Here is a 12,500-nt window from a genome sequence, read left to right on the forward strand (position 1 = left end):
TAAGTGTTTTTGGTTCATAAGTTAAATACGTTGGTTTATATTTCCCACCCGTGTGTGAAATTATAATATTACATCTCTCTTCGGTTCGTGATTTTGAATACATCCATTGTTATTTCTTATCGTGTTGTATGGTAACGTTTTCACTGTATTTCATGTTGTTATTTATGCTTTAGTTTTTTTTTATTGTCTATAGTTTTTCATCATGATTAGTTGAAATGTTTTTGACGAAATCTCATGAAGTTGTACAGGGAAGACCGCCATTGTTCAGCTGATCTAAGTGAGGCCCTGTTTTTCGTGATTGTCGCCTAGAATGTTGACTGAAACAACGACCACTAATTAGTTTTATTTCCAGTCTTCAGAAGTTGACCAACTATGTTACTTTTATAAATAGTTTGTTGTCAGTTTCATGTCACATAGCACAGGCCTGTCTTCAAAGTTTGAATTTGGTATGTTGACCCTTATTGAATATCGTGTTGTCAGTCCCATTAACGAATTTCCTGATAATGCATAATTCTAAAATCATCCAGCCATGCAATTTCGAACTTCATTAACGATTAACGTCAAACGCTACAATTTCAGTTATCAACTTATATACTTTAGAGTCGTGTTAACTCGTGTGCATTCAGTTCTTGTTAAGTAAAACAGTAAAGGTATTAGTTACTTAATCGTAGGTGGTATTATAAGTTATATAAATCTTTTATTCTATTTATATAGCAATTTTCACGCTTATTACAAGTTTATTAATATACTTTGTAGTCTTATGAATGATATACTCTGAAGCTCATCAGCTGGTAATTTCGAAGTCGTAACATATAATTAACTTTGAGGTCTTATTGAAAATTAACAAGCACTGCCTACGAGGGTAAAGAAATAAAATTCTGTTTCTTCTCATGATGCGCCCGCAAATTGCAATACGTAGCAAGGAATTTTCGAGCTCATAATGTGTAATGAATAATGAAATTGGCTTTTATTTGGAGTGCCATTTGCAAAGTGACTCATTACCAACCGATACCTTGTTGTGAATTAGCCAGTAATTGAATGAGTGAGCCATTTTTGGTCGTAAGTGTTGTGGTGCCGTTTTTAGCCGAGTTAGAGATTTGTTTTCGATTTTTTTTACCAGGTTTATATATTAGGTTTATATCTTTGAGATTGATAACTGGACCTCATGGTTGCATGTTTTGTAGAAAATCGATCTTATTAGGTGGAGGATCTTTTTTTTTTCTTCTGTTTTCGTAGGGGTAGTGCCGTCAGTGCACCTCATGCAGTGAACTGTAGTCTTTGCTGCGTCCCCGTTCTTTCATTTTACTGTACCTCCGTTCATAATCTCATTCTTCCATGTTACTTTTCACCCTCTTATAACAATTGTTTCATAGCGTAACTACAAGGTTTTCCTGCTTTCAAGCTTTCGAACCTTTTTTAATGTCAATTTCCGTTTCAGCGCTGAATGACTCCATAGGTCCCAGTGCTTGGCCGTTGGCCTAAAATCTTTATTCAGTTTTATAATTTTTAAAGATTATTCAGACTCTTAATATGCATATGTATTCTTTAACTTGAAATTCATATTGTTAAGCTTGAGAACATCAAGAGATTTTGCACTTCAAAGGAATTAAAAAAAAGAAAAAAATTTCGTAATGGACTATTCGACATCTGTCACTCCGATCCCGGGATTGGCACTTTCCTTATTGACATTTCCCTATGGAAGTGACAGTGAGAAGAGTGGGCCACTTAACATATCTTGCGAAGATAGTCTAAATGGCCATTTTCCTTGTCAGACAAAATGGAAACCAACACTGAAAGCCAGTTATAGTAGATTCACATCACCCGTGCATCTGATGTCTAGGCCATTACCTTACGACGCTCCTGATTGGTTGTTGATAAGCCAATCACACGGCTGGAAACTCTCTCGAGAGAGAGAATTCACGTCCTGATGTTACACCTATCAACCCTTTTACTGTCAGTTTCCATTTCAGCGCTGAATGGCCTCATAGGTCCCAGTGCTTGGCCTTTGGAATAAATTCCATATTCAATTTTAATTCAATAAAAAACCATAGTGGCTATTCAAGGCTTTATTCATCTAAGACCCCCTCACTTGGAATTACAGCAATCAGCAGAGTAGAGTACACTGGACACGTCAAAAGTAAACAAATAGGGTTCAAACAACAGAAAAAAAACAGCCATTCACTAGCGACAGACACATTGTAGCTGAAACATTCAAACAGGTTATTATGATAAATGCCATTTACCCCATCATGCATTATTGTTCCTTTCTAACTTTAAGCCTGCTGTTTGGGTATTACTGGGAGTCGAATACCACTAACTATTTTTTTTCATGATTACCCCATGACATTATGATTTCCTGGACTCCAAAGACCGTCTTGTAAGCACTAGAAATTATACAGATCTCGGAACGTAATTCCTTGGAGCACCGGACGTGATCTGGTGAAACACCAATCACTTGAGTATTTTGAATGATTTGTGGACGAAATTTTCTCCTTTTTTTATTCCCCACATCCTAGGGCTCATTATTCTCTCTCTCTCTCTCTCTCTCTCTCTCTCTCTCTCTCTCTCTCTCTGCCATCAAAAGGGGGGGACCATGTCGAATGATGCTTACCTCAACTGCGTGATATCATTCATAAGAATCTCTCTCTCTCTCTCTCTCTCTCTCTCTCATCTCTCTCTCTCTCTCTCTCTCTCTCGTTTTGGATCATCTTTCGAAAAAGCGCCTTTGCAGATGGACGTGTGCATATGCACATCTGTCAGTCACCAGTATACCTGTGTTCCTGCTTCACATGTATAAAAACCGAATAAATAAACAGACAGAGTGCAGGAATGTTGGAGGTGAAAGCATGTTGAAAACAAGAGAGAGAGAGAGAGAGAGAATTAAATTCGACTAGCTTGCAATATATAATATAATATATATATATATAGATATATATATATATCATATATATATATGTGTGTAATCACTGGACCCTCTTATTAGATCATGATGAAATCTGAGGACCACATGTATTTGATTAGCAATACATCCAGGACTATGTTATATTGAACAATTTGTGTATCCTATATGATGTGTGTGTATTAATATGATATATATATATATATATATATTAGTTAAATATATATTATATATATATATATCTATATATATATGATATATATATAGTTTATATATAGTTATATAACTTCTTGCAAATTTTGCACATGTTGTTTTTAAGATTTAAAACCACAAACAGCTCATTGATGATGTACTTCGCGTTACCTCAGTACCTCGACACTAATTTTGAACTCGGGGGGAATAATGTACCTAACCAAACAAGGACTCGAGCCCATGCCTTTTGTGTCTGTTAAATGGGCAACAGTAAACGTGATTAGCTCACCTATTTATCAACTCTTAAAAGGGCGTGGGTTCGAATCCCAAATCGCCTCTTGGGTGAAAATGATTCTTGAGGAACAGTGAGTTCTGTATTTAGTTACACGCGGCTTCATGTTTAGATAATAAAGATATTCAAAACGAAGCAACAAATGAATGTGAAATCTGTGAGATACATGCTTGTTTATGCCTTTTGGAATTTTCATGTGAATAAACCACAAATAATGAATTTTTAATTCACCTCCAAACCATTTTTTATTCCAGAAATACATTTCCGTTATGAACTTCATTCCATTCTTTCTCTCTCTCTCTCTCTCTCTCTCTCTCTCTCTCTCTCTCTCTCTCTCTTTTGGAAGAGCTTCAGTTACGGTAATTTCCATTGTCGAACTATTCTTCCTTCTTAATGTACTATCTTTTCCCTTCCTCGTTCTTTCTTCCTCTAACTCTTCTCTTTCCTTCCTTCCTTCCTTCCTTCGCCGATCTCCTATTCTATTCTCCGCTTTCCCTTTCGTTCTCTTGTCAGGACCTGCCCTCCCTCCCTCTCCTGTAAGATGATCTCCTGAGTGGTAATCGCTGGAGCGTCCCTTCCCAGGTGTCACATGTTGCTGGTTCTCTCTCTCTCTCTCTCTCTCTCTCTCTCTCGTCGCTCTCTCTCTCTCTCTCTCTCTCTCTCTCTCTCTTTTGTTTTATACTTATGCTATATAACCATTCCTTGATATATATGAAGTTTTCTTTTGGGGTTGCAATAAATTTTATATCATTCTCATTGGTTTTTTCTATATATTATATTATATATGATACACATACGTATGTATGTATGCATGCACACACACATGTATATATATATATATGTATATATATATAAATATGTATATATATATATATATAAATATATATATATATATATATATATATATATTATAGTACGTTATCGTTTCATGTGTAAATATGAAATCGTAAGGTAATATATCTCTCTTAACTGTTGCCAATTTCTACATGTATTTTTCTATCTTTTCCAGGGCTCGGGATTTTATGTGTAGTGCTTATAGTGGATACAGTGCTTCAGTGGATATAGTGCTTGAGTGAGTGCAGTTCTTAAGTGTTTCTTTGTGAAAATTCATTGGAGTTGGAATACTTGGCTCAAGAAATTTTTGTACAAGTCAAAACCTTGCTGGAGTTGTTCGGTGAGTACTTGTGCGGTTATTTGTTTTTATTTTGCCTTATATTTTGAAGATTAGTGAATGTTAAGTGTTATCCCTCTACTGGGAATTTTTCTCATTTTTTAACAATACGCAAAAAAAGGTATCTTGAAGTCATTCAAGGCTCTTGTTAATAACTTGATGTTCATCACTGTTGATAACAGAAGACGGCAGCACTGATGATACAGAATTAGACTGAAGAAATACACACACATTCATGTGTTTATATATATGTATGTATATATGTATATAATACATACATATATACAGTCCCCCGGGTTACATCAGGTTCGGGTTAAGACGTTCCGGACTTAAAGCACTTAATCATGGCGCTGTTAACCCGCTTTGCGGCCCTGTAACCAGGACCTGCAGCGCTGTTACTATTTATCCCCATTATATATTCCCATTATAATTATGATGATTTGGGTTAAGGCGATTTTCGGCTTACAGCACCCTACCGGGAATGGAACCCCTACTGTAACCTGGGAACTTCCTGTATCTATATATAATATATTAATATTATATATATATAATAATATATATATATGGATATATGAATGCAGTACCAGTATGTTTTGTGTGTGTTGAGCATATTCCAGTTGTCGACGAAGCGGATGAATGACGTCATCATCCCACGTCGGTCCTATCAGAGTAAGCTGATTTGGAAAAGAGCTTTGCATAGATACAGCCTTTAGCATTTGGCGTGTTAGCTTGTGATTTGTTAGTATTAATGTTGATAAACCAAAGAACAAAATGCCACTTAGAGAATATGATTATGATTATTTTTATTATTATTATTATTATTATTATTGTTGTTGTTGTTGTTGTTGTTGTTGTTGTTGTTGTTGTTGTTGTTGTTGTTAATTTGATGGCCTCTGCTACAACTAATAGCACTCGATCTTGTAAGGATTCAAGGTGTGTGAATTGAGCAGCACATCTATGTTCCATTTTGCACGGAGAATAATTAAGCGCTTTGCTTCATAACAAGAGTACAGTTGGGTATATTCTCAGAACAGATGTGGTCGTTTTAAATTTATATTGACCTTCTTAATGGAGTGAATATTGTTCACGGATAAAAATCAAGAATTAATCATATGCGCTACGGGTGCTAATACTATTTCTGATATTTGCCTCTAAAGATAGGTATAAAAATATTTGTTTGATATATCTCCTTAAGCCATTTCTCAAGACACAGACACGTGAGGATAGGAGAGGCATCCACAATACTCCTGCAAACCTGTTTGTCCGCCCCGGATGGCGGCAGGGTAGGGGAACGTGAGGATAGGAAGGACATCCACCATCCTTCTGCGAACCTGTTTGTCCACCCCGGGTGGCGGCTGGATAGTTATACCCGTAACGAGTTTCGTAACAGCCATTGCAGCTTCCTATTCACTCATTTTTTTCTATATATATATATATTTACTATATATATATATATAATATAATATATTATAGATAAATAAAACAAAAAACCAACCTCTATCTCTCTCTCTCCTCTCTCTCTCTCCTCCTCTCTGCCTCTCTCTCTCTCTCTCTCTCAGATGTACTGCCGAAAAAGAAAAAGTATTTGTTATTCATTTCGTTAACTTACGTAAAATAAGCACTCCAACCCAATTTTCGGGCGTACATTTTTCAAAATTCTTTCTGTTAAGTTTTGCATAACTTCATCTGCCCTATATTCTTTTGTTGGCTAACGAAGCTGTTATTTATTTCTCTTCTTTGGATTTCTCTCTGAATAATACTCGCTGGCAGTATCGGTTTGAAAGCTTTTTGTGGTATATCCGCGCGTTCACTGATTGGGTTTTTTGATGCATATACCTTTCTCCGTTGAATTGATTTCAGTAGTCTTTTTTTTCTGTCTTTTAATTATTAGTCTTTTTGTTGCATGATTTATTTTTTTTTTTATTTTTTTTTACATAGCATGAGAAATGCCTTATTTTTGTGTGTGACAGTCTTTTATTCACTTTTATTCTCTCTTATTACTAACCAGAATTCGTATGAATGTCAGCTAAGTGCAGATGCTGCCTTAGATGCATTATTTCAGACTAACATCTTCATATCACTTCAGTTATTATCGTTTGGTTTTGCTGAATCTCTCTCTCTCTCTCTCTCCTCTCTAGAAAACCGATGTGGGGTTGAGACAGAATCTGACCCCTTAATAATTAGTGAGTTGATGAAATATCCTTTCAAAATTTTTATTTTACTTATTTTTTTTTTAACTTTTGTAACCAAAGGCGAGTAAATCGAAACTGCAGTTCTTAATGCTTTCTAAATTACCTGCAAATTCAAATATAAATTGCGTCACATTCAAGGTGCTTTACTAGTTCCTCGTTGGACGAGTGAGTTACGTGTTTGCCTACCGGTTCGATAGTCGTGAGTTCGATTCCCCACTCAGCCAACGTAGAATCAGGGGAATTTATTTTATGTGGTTCGGATCCGTTGCGAGGTAACCAATTGATTCCTAGCCACGTAAAAAATATCTAATCCTTCGGGCCAGCCCTAGGAGAGCTGTTTATCAGTTCAGTGGTCTGCTTAAACTAAGATATACTCAAGGTGCTCTGTTGTACGCTATCATTTCATGAAACTAAATATGAATTAGTTTTACCTTGCAATTCCGACTTTTTTTTCTGTGGGATATTTCACCTATGGAATCATAGCTCATTCATTGCCTCATGCACTGTTCCTAGTCTGTTTCAATTATAGGTGAAATTATATTGAATCTCCTTTCGGTGTATTAATCAAAGTATTAATCGTCGTCTAGCTTGCAATTTGAAGTCAGGTCAACATAGGTCATCGTAATGTGTAAAATAATATCGCGCAGCATAAGTAAAAGGAGTTGACGTGCCGCTGATGGGACTGTCTTCTTGAAATTATTACTGTTATTGGAAGTAGCCAACACACAATCACGGGTGTAATAGAAATAATTTCTGTCAGGCATTGGGATCGAACCCAGGATCCTGATACAGCATATTGCCATGCCTGATTTTATCGAGGAGCTCTTGCCTTTTGTTTGTTTTTGTTAATTGACCTATTTCCTTTTGTCTTGTCTCTTTTGACGGGCCTTAGAGTCATGTGAACGCAGCAATTCTATTGAGATGTCAGTCACAGGTCTTGTTCCCCGAGCTTTGCATGCTCGTGTAAGTTGGGACATCTATTCGCAATTGAGATGATGGATAGATTGGTCTCTTGGAATCTTATTCGATTGTCTGTGGGCTGAGTCTGTCGACAGAGTAATTTATCACTCAGAAGTACCGTAATAGGAATGAAAATGTATTGTGATGTGATCGCGCCTCGTATAGCCAGATTGAATAACGTGTGTGATTTTCAGATTTATTAGCTCGTCAATTGCGACGAAGTTAATGCTAATAGGCTGGATAATTCTTGAGTATAATTGTGATTTTCATGAGACGTTTGATTCCGTCTTTCTCACTTTCTCATTCCGTTGCATTGGAATGTGTCAGTCCAGAACAGATTAGCTGTTCTTAGGTGCTACTTTGGTTTTATATACTTTCCAGGTCGTAATAACACGTTTAGTAAGAAACATCGTCGAATAAGATGATAAAAAAATCGAGAGAGTAAGTGGTTGCTATGTAAATTATATAAAAGTAGTAAATGTGAGTTACTGGCACGTCTACATATGTAGGCTTTAGTTTATAAGCATATTTCTTACAAAATACGCTGATTTTCTTTGATGTAATCGTCACTTCGTCGTGGTATTTGATAGGTTTCAGTTTAAACATATTTCTCACAAAGTAATCGTTGCTCAGTCCTGTTATTTGATAAACTTTTGGTAATTAAATAAATTTTGTTACTTATAAATTGATCGAAAAAATTTTTTCGCAAATATTTAAAAGTCTGGTGTTTCTGCGTGTCTCCATTAAATTATTCGCCATTCAACTTTATTTATTTATTTATTTATTTATTTATTTATTTATTTGTCATCAACCCCTAGAATTGAGTCTTTGGATTATCGGTATACTATTCCTTCTGCTACCTCAATGTTGTTACTAAATGAAATATGAACGCCTACGTCAGTTTTGAGAGCCCTGTAGTCTTTGCCCATGGAATTAAATAGCAATTGCAATCTAGAAAAAAGTGTGATATCTCTACGTATCTAATATCAGTAGGTTTAACTGAAATTAGAGAAGTAAATACGAAAAGCTTATGAGAAGTGTTTGCTATTCGCAAGTAGCCCGTCGGGTGATATACAACAAGTCGTTGACTTTATATCGAAGACTTTGCGCATTAAATGCATTAGCCTTCACTGCATCTATATTAAGGACCAAGGATACCGTCCCTTATGCAGCATCATGAAATTCGATTTTCTGTTGCCCGAAGGGATCAGGGCCTTGTTTGCCGACGGTGGGGTGGGGTGGGGGGAAGGACCGGCGACGCGGTTGGGCTTTGCACGTCATCCATTGTTTACATTCCTGGGTTTATGGTGTTGATGCGGCGAAAGGAGGATTGCATGCTGACTGGAGTCCGAGAGAGAGAGAGATAGTTAATAACGATATTAAGTGAATTATGTCCCCTCAATACTATGATATAAAAGTATAGATGTGATAAAGGTATGACTGCAGTAAAGGACATACAAGGCCTGTCTGATGTCAGTGACAGAGAGAGAACGAGAATGCGACAGACAGACAAACGGACAGAAGTAAAAATAACATTGTTGAGTGAGTAATTTCTTATCTCAATACTATGATGTGAAGAATAGAGTTGTGACAAAGTTATGACTGCACTAAAATAAATGCAAAACATGTCAGAGAGAGAGAGAGAGAGAGAGAGAGAGGAGAGAGAGAGAGAGAGAGAGAGAGGAAATTATATTGAGTGAGTTACGTCTTATCACTGTACTGTACTGTGAATGGATAGAGAATTGTTAATTTCCATAAAAGAAATACAAGGAATGTCACATAAAAAGAGAGAGAGAGAGAGATTTATCTCTCTTATGCGTTGGCGTTCAAACCTGAGTGAATGATATTCCGACCGCTTAGAAAAAGTCATGAAGATGTGACCAGACCTCTAGGTCAGGGCTTACTTGCAAGGTCTGTATCCGTAGCAGATTGCTTCTCCAGTAGACGAAAGGTTACGGATGACACAATTATGAATTTTAATTAATAGTGTCGCACTTCATTTGGATATGCAGATTCGGGTAATAGCAAAGAAGGGAGTTTCTCCATATGTTTTATGTCTCTTAGTAGCTAGGTTCTCAATCTTTTTATTACCACGCCTCCTCTAAGAGTTGGTCCTTCATGCTGCGCTCCCCTTGCATCTGTGAGTAAAATTCCCTCCCAGATTTAAAGGAAAATATATAAAAGAAGAGAAAGCGAAGGTGTTTGGAAGGATAGGAAGGGAGGTCAGTAATTACAAATCATGGTAAGAACCCCAACGAGAGTAACTAGAATAGTAGACTATAGGACACTAACGTTATAAGGCGATACTTTTGCATTTTTTCATAAACTTATGAATATTACTTCCTCACTCTTGTTAAGAGAATGACGAATATAATTAGACAATTTCAACATTTTCCTTAGGGCTTGCGCCTTCCCTAGAAATTGCTGACGCCCCCCCCCCCCCCCCCCCCCCCCCCACTAGCGGGCGCCCCCCCTCCCCCCAAGGTTGAGAACCACTGAGCTAGAAGATATATAAACGCATAGAGAAACTAGCGTATTGTTTCCACTTCCGCCATTCTGTTCTTTTGCTTTGGAGCTATTTAGGCAAATGGCCTTTTAGATTTGTTCCGTAAGGGTTAACAGTCTGAATAATAGCGTGGCCATCAGCGGTAATGGGAGTGTCACAAACCTAATCTGGTTTTGCATTTTGCTTTATAAGATTAAATGACCCCTTTTTTGATAAGAGAAACTCTTGTCTTTCTGATCGCCCACTATATGGGTACCCTATTTTGAGTAAAGGTTGTAAAACTGAATGTTTTATGATTTATGGAAAACCACGATTAACTGACCTTTATATTATTATATATATATATATATATATATATATATATATATATATATATATATATATATATGTATATGGTATGTATGTATGTATGTATGTATGTATGTATGTATGTATGTACTGTCATGATTATGTATTATGTATGTATGTATGTATGTATGTATTTACACACACACGTGTCTATGTGATGATGCCTATGGTATGGAGGGAACCTATGTATTCAGTGGGATTTGCTTTTAAATTGTAAATTGTTGTAAACGAATATCAAAAGTACATTTACATTTGATTGGCTAAATTGTTTTTCAAGTACAGTATAGTGTTTTTATTTATTTATTTTTTTTAATAGGACTGTTTGGTGGTCAAGTGGTATCTCAGTTGCTCCTTGGTTGTTCCATAGCATATGGAAGCATAATTGTTTTACAGGATCGGTTGAACTCTGCTGGGAGATAAAACCTTTGCAGCAATATTTCTTAAGCCCTTTGGAAAATCCCCTTTTGCGTTGTTTGGTGGAGGCGCTATCGGCCGCTACGAGATCCACCCGAACTCTGTTTAGAAGTATTGTCTTTGCATCGGCACACCCCAAAAACTCTTTACAATTTTCTTGTCCAAATTAAGATTTTTCTTTCTCTTCCGAATGTGATGGAAGAGCCTTTTCATGGTTTAATTGCTAAGGATTTTGAAATATGTTCATAGAATTGTACAGGGCTCTCGCATTGAATGCACCAAATACCTCTCTCTCTCTCTCTCTCCTCGTGTCCGTTTCAAACTTGAAATCTTACCACTTGAACTCCATGTTCACAGCAGTCCATTCCCGTGTCCTGGTAGAGATTTGAACTGATTTGAATCTCTCTCTCTCTCTCTCTCTCTCTCTCTCTCTCTCTCTCTCTCTCTCTCTCTCTCTCTCTCTCTCTCTCGTATGTCTCAGAACTTAAAATCTTGCCACTTAAACTCTGTGTTCACTGCACCTCAGTCGCGTGCCTTTGTAGAGATTTGAACTGATTTTAAGTCTCTCTCTCTCTCTCTCTCTCTCTCTCTCTCTCTCTCTCTTTCTGCTCTCCCACCCACAGTTTCGGAGATGTATCATTTGATTACCGCAATTCCCTGCCTGTTCTTGCGCACTCCAGCCTCTTGGTAAAGATTGGATTCGATTTTAGAGAGATTAAGGTCTGTTAGGGCCTATTATGCGACCATCAGGGAAGGCTCATTTTATGGATGCCTCCAATATTGTGTGAGTGTGTGTGTGTACGGGTGTGTGTGTATGTGTGTTTTGTGTGTGTGTGTGTGCTTGGGGTAATGGTGGCATACATAATGCGCGTTTAAGTAGTGTGGTTCGTTTGTTTTTGTTGGTGATATAGCTGCCGCTGTATATTGTAATATTATAACATTTTGAAAGAACTGCATATATATATTAAAAAAAAATATATTATATATATTATTATATATATATATACACATGTATATATATATATACATATATGTATATGTGTATATATATATAAATATATATATGTGTATATATATATATACATACCTATATGTATATGTGTATATATATATATGTATATATATATATATATATATATATATATATATAATATTTGGTAATAGGCATTAATAAAGGAACTGCTAACCGCAGATATTCTACCCCTTTGAGTCTGCAAAATTAATTTCCTGAAATTTCGTAAAAAATAAAAAATAATAATAATAATTTGAGAATTCTATACAGCGATCGTTCGTTAACTAAATCCGTTTCGTCAGCCCTTCGTTATTACGTTATTTCGCTGTTCATCAGTTTTGCGTCCAGGCCTGATGGGATTCCTCATAAAACGGTAACTTTGGTAGTTTGTAGCCACCGCCCCCTCCGCCGTCCGTAGAAGTAATTGGATGTGAAGGTTTTTGGTAGTGGTACGAACTTGCTGTATCAGCAGCCCTGAGCGAAAACTTCGTGCGAGAGTTTGAGATTAGTTTCA

General features: G+C 36.5%; 1 protein-coding gene across 2 annotated transcripts in view; it reads left to right on the top strand.

Annotated features, from left to right (window-relative positions):
• The window catches only part of LOC135210852 (uncharacterized), a 741,193-nt gene that overhangs the window by 91,127 nt on the left and 637,566 nt on the right, over nt 1-12,500 (top strand). For both annotated transcript variants that reach the window (XM_064243740.1, XM_064243745.1), the window contains exon 2: nt 4,393-4,557. The gene's annotated coding sequence lies outside the window, so the exon portion shown is untranslated. The remainder of the gene's footprint in view (nt 1-4,392; nt 4,558-12,500) is intronic.

The sequence above is a fragment of the Macrobrachium nipponense genome, chromosome 4, assembly GCF_015104395.2.
Source record: "Macrobrachium nipponense isolate FS-2020 chromosome 4, ASM1510439v2, whole genome shotgun sequence".
NCBI classification, from domain to species: domain Eukaryota; kingdom Metazoa; phylum Arthropoda; class Malacostraca; order Decapoda; family Palaemonidae; genus Macrobrachium; species Macrobrachium nipponense.